Here is a 5,332-nt window from a genome sequence, read left to right as displayed (position 1 = left end):
GAAAGCAAAAGAAAAATCTAAATACAATGTTGGGAGACTGCATAACAAGTGTGTGGTTGAACAACAAAACAATAATGATAGAATAAGGGGTAAGACCAAATGTAAAGAAATTGGTTGTAAGTTTTTTTATCCTTCAGGACCTTCACATGCATCTCCAATGTTATCCTTGTTAACACCATATTTAGATTTTCATTTTAATTTTCTCTTTTTTTTCGTTTACCTCCATACCATACATTCTCATTTTCAATTTCTTTTCAATCTCATCCAAAAAAAGTTGTTCGTTATTGTTTTAAACAAAAGCAATAAAAGCCACCTGACACAAATAGATTTCATTATTGGATGTCCTTCACTTGCAACTCCAACTCAATGTTTGTTATGTTGTTTAACATCACGCTTGTTCTAAATTCTCTTAAAATTGTATTCAAGTTTTCATTTTGTTTTTGTTTACCCTCAACCAACAATAAAAATCACTTATTTTGTTAATCACAAAGCTACATCAATTAATATTAACACAAAATAACATATAGAGACAACTAAATAAGGTTATGGGATAAGATAATAGTTACATCACTCAATTAACAAAAAAAAAAATAGCAGAAACTCAATTGAAAAATATAAAAACAATTTAGTATCCAAGAGACCAAGAAATTTAATAGAAATTCAATTGAAAATACTTAAATTTATCAACGACTTTAAACTTCATTAAATTTTTAAACTTTTTTACATGAATTTCACTTCAGGTACGTCTATATTGCAAAGAGTTAAAGAGTAAGCTTTCCAGTATTATTTTAGGCGCTCCGCAAGACTACATGCAAAAATATCGCAGACTGGTAGCTCTATTCTGTTTAGGCAAGGTATGTCCTCTGCGTCTTTGTCTGATGGAGATATTGACAACTGTAACCAACGGTTGTTTGTATCTGACCTGGTGGTGGAACCGTCAAAACTCTAGGAGATCAGTAATCGGATAGGGATCAGGTGTCGTGGGGATCAACAGGAGGTTGTAAAGGAATATTCGTGTATGGAAACAAGAGACTTGGAGTTTATGAGAATTGTCGAGGAGGGTAAGAAGGATGGGTCTTTATGATTATAGTAAACTTAAACATTAGAGGTTTGGGGGGAGGCACAAAGGCACGGTATATGAGACATATTATAGGAAGGGAGGGAGCAGATTTTGTTTGTGTGCAAGAAACTAAGTCCAAAGAACTCTCAGATACAAGATGCTTTTCTCTATGGGGTGATAATATGGTGGGGTGGATGCATAACAAAGGAGACGAAGGAAGTGGAAGCTTGTTGTCTATGTGGAATAAAGAAGCCTTTGAATACGAAAATCATTTGATGGGAACAGGCTTTATTATCATCTTTGGCCATTACATAAAATCATCCTCTAGGTGTGTGGTGGTAAACGTCTACTCTCCATGCACGCTGAATGGTAAAAAGAGTTTGTGGGAGGACCTTACTAAAGTAAAAATGGCTCGCCATGAACCAGCTTGGTGCTTTTGTGGGGATTTCAACGCGGTAAGAAGCAAAAGTGAAAGGAAAGGCGTTAGAGGTAGGGGAGAGCAGACAAGTGAGTTAATTGGCTTTAATAGTTTCATTGACTCCATCTTTCTACTAGAGTTACCTCTAGTAGGTAAGAAGTTTACATGGTTTAAACCTGATGTAACGGCAAAGAGTAAAATTGATAGAGTGCTTGTAAAAAGAGTGGTTGCAGCTTTGGCCCATGAGTAAGCAATATGTATTAAGAAGGGAAGTGTCAGACCACTGTGCTATGGTGGTTAAGTCTATAGAGAAAGACTGGGGTCCCAAACCCTTCAGAACCATTGATGCTTGGTTCCTGGAGAAGGGTTTCAGTAGGATGGTGCAAGACAAATGGCGGTCCTACTCGGTGCAGGGGTATGGCTTGACGAAGATTAAAGAAAAGCTGAAACTCCTCAAATCAAATCTGAAGTCCTGGAACATGGATGTTTTTGGCAACCTTGACACTACCAAGAGGAGGATATTACAGGATCTGGAGGCTCTAGATGGTCAAGATTGCTTGGGGGGTTTAGTGGAAAACGATAGATTGAAAAGATTGGAGTTGGTTAGTCTCCTGAAAGAGAATGATAAGAAAATTGAATCTCTCAATTGCTAGAAGGCGAGAGCTAACTGGTTCAAGAATGGTGATTCTTGTACTAGGTTCTTTCATTCCTCCTTGAGGTGGAGAAAGCTCAGAAACGAAGTGAAGGGCGTCCAGGTGGGGGACCATTGGTGTGAGGAACCAAGCACTGTCCGTTCAGAAGCAAAGAAGCTTTTCGAAGCTAGATTCAAAGCAACGAAAGATTTAGGGGTAAGACTGGATGAAGTTGAATTCAAGTCGCTATCTCCGACTGATAACGAGGGTCTCCTAGCATCTTTCTCTAAGAAAGAGATTACGGATGCAGTGTGGCAGTGTGAAGGTACAAAAAGTCCGGGCCCAGATGGTTATAACTTTAACTTCATCAAAAAGAATTGGGAGTTGCTAAAAGAAGATTTTGTGGCAGCGCTGTCCCTGTTTCATGAGACGGGAAGTATTCCGAAGGGCAGTAACGCCTCTTTCATAGCTTTGGTTCCTAAAGTTAGGGACCTATCCAAGCTCGAGCAATATAGACCCATCTCATTAGTTGGAGCTATGTACAAGATTATTTCGAAGGTTTTAGCTAGTAGAATGAAGAAGGTGTTGCCCTCTTTGATAGATGAATGTCAATCAACCTTTGTGAAAGGAAGAGGGATCTTAGACAGTGTTCTTATGGCCAATGAAGTTGTTGAGGATTTAAGGAGAAGTGGGAGAAGAGGGTTGTGCCTAAAGGTGGACTTCGAAAAAGCATATGACTCGGTTAGATGGGCGTTCTTATATGATATGCTATCCAGGATGGGGTTTCACAACCTCTGGATCGCATGGATTAAAGGATGTCTGGAATCCGCCACTGTGTCTGTGTTAGTCAATGGGAGCCCTACGGAGGAATTCAAGCCGACTAGAGGGTTAAGGCAAGGAGACCCATTTGCACCCTTCCTTTTCCTAGTTGTAGCTGAAGGCCTTGCTGGGATAGTTAGAAGTGCTAGCAAAACCACTTTGTTGATGGGCCTCAAGTTTGGAAGGAAGGAGATTGAGGTGTGCATCCTCCAGTTTGCGGATGACACTATTTTTCTATGTGAAGACTCCTTCAACAATGTGGTAACCTTGAAGGCCATCCTAAGGGGGTTTGAATTAGCCTCAGGGTTAAAGATCAATTTCCATAAGTCAAAGCTTGCAGGCATCAATGTTCAAAGTAGTGATGTAGCATGTTATACAAAGACGTTGAACTGCAAACAAATGGGAGTACCGTTTAAATATTTGGGCCTTGAAGTGGGAGGTAACCCCAGGAAGAAGCAGTTCTAGGATCCGGTCCTTAACAAGTTAAAAGCGAAGCTCAGTGTGTGGAAAGGGAGATTTTTATCCATGGCAGGGAGAATTTGTCTTATCAACTCTGTCATATCTGCTATACCTCTGTATTATCTCTCCCTTTTCAAAGCCCCTGACTCAGTCTATAAGAGGATTACCTCTATCCAAAGGAGATTCTTGTGGGGTCGGGGGAAAGCAAGCCAATTTGCTGGGTTAGTTGGGAAGATGTGTGCAAACCTAAAGAGGAGGGAGGATTGGGTTTAAGAGAAATACGAAAGTTAAATCATGCTCTCCTAGCTAAATGGAGATGGCACTATATCTCTCAAGAGGAGGGAAGGTGGAAGGAGTTATTGGACTCAAAGTATGGGTTAGAGCCTGGAGGCGTCCATACACTAGTCAAACTCCAATCTTGGTGGTGGAAAGATCTCTATAAAGTGTGCAAAGAGGGAGGAGGAAAAGGATGGTTTCAAGAAGAACTAAGCTGGAAACTAGGGTGTGGAGACAAAGTAAAGTTCTGGGAGGAGGTGTGGGTTGGAAGCTCTGATCTCAAATCCTTGTTTCCTAGATTGTTCTCCTTATCCTTAAACAAGGGGCAAATAGTGGGTGAAGTTGGCGTGTGGATTAATTCGGACTGGAGATGGAGGCTGACATGGAGGTGTGCCAGATTTTAGTGGGAATCATCACTGGAAGCATACCTCTTTACACTACTATCAGGGGCACTAATGAGAAGGAATGACGTGGATGTGCAAGTGTGGGGGAACGAAGAACCAGGCCATTTTTCTGTGAATTCTGCTTATGAGTGCCTTGCTAAGCAATCTCGTGGAACCCAATCCGATGTGTTTAATCTCCTTTGGAAGACTAAGGCATTCCTAAAGGTGATCGTGACAACTTGGAGAGTGTTGCTGGATAGAATCCCAACAAGGGTGAGTTTGAGTAGGAGAGGGGTGATGATGGAATCTGCGATATGTGCAATGTGTCATCTTAAGGAGGAGTCTTGTCAACATATCTTCTTGGAGTGTAAATACGCACAATGGGTATGGTCCTTGTGCTTCAAATGGATAGGTATCTCTTCTGTTAATGATTTCAATCTGCACTTTATGAGTTTTTATCTGAGCAATGCTAGAAGAAGCAAAACTTGGTATGGAAAGGTGTTTGGGCATCTGTTATTAGGTGTATCTAGGACCAAAGGAACCTGATTGTATTCAAAAAAGGGCTAGTAGATGCGGATGAGGTGTTTCAGAAGGCTCAACTCAAATCCTGGCTTTGGATGAAGCACAAGGTGCATTCCTTTACTTATTCTTTTGTAGACTGGATTTTTAATCCAATGCTTTGCATTAGAAGTTATAATTAGGACTCTCAGATGCCAAGAGTTTTAAGACTACGACCTATACTGGATTTATAGTTGGTTGGAGGTGTTGGTGGGTTTGTCACGGCCTGCAGCTGGTGCAAGATGGAAAGGACATATGTGCTTGTTTGCAAGGGAGTCAAAAGGAATGTTAAGGACATGATGGAGGATTCTGTTTTGATGTGTCTTATAACATACCAATAGAGGCAGGGTGTATGCTGGTTCAGGGTTCTTTTTGCAGGAAACAAAAACTGTTTTTTATGTGGTGTTTTGGTTGTTGTGGAAATCCCTAAGTGTGTTTGTTGATCAATTAGTGGTCTCACATGTGGATGGTAGCAGTAGAGGTTGTGGTTGGGATTCAGACATGTTGGGGGATGTAAGTCGAAGTTGTAAACTCCAACCAATCTAAGTGCGAGATGGACCCTGGCAAGTAGGAAGTTGGTTTCTGATAAAAGTGAGCTTAAAAGGAGCAAGCAGGGGGAAGCCGAAGTCCAAAAAGGAGCGAATTGAAGATGTTGCATTGAAGTTATTAATTCTGTGACAAGTGTTATAATTGTGCCACTGCAAGCTGGGTAGAAGGAATGTCAATG

Source organism: Phaseolus vulgaris, chromosome 4, assembly GCF_000499845.2.
Source record: "Phaseolus vulgaris cultivar G19833 chromosome 4, P. vulgaris v2.0, whole genome shotgun sequence".
Classification (NCBI taxonomy): domain Eukaryota; kingdom Viridiplantae; phylum Streptophyta; class Magnoliopsida; order Fabales; family Fabaceae; genus Phaseolus; species Phaseolus vulgaris.
The sequence above is the reverse complement of the archived record's forward strand: the minus strand, read 5'-3'. Positions refer to the sequence as shown.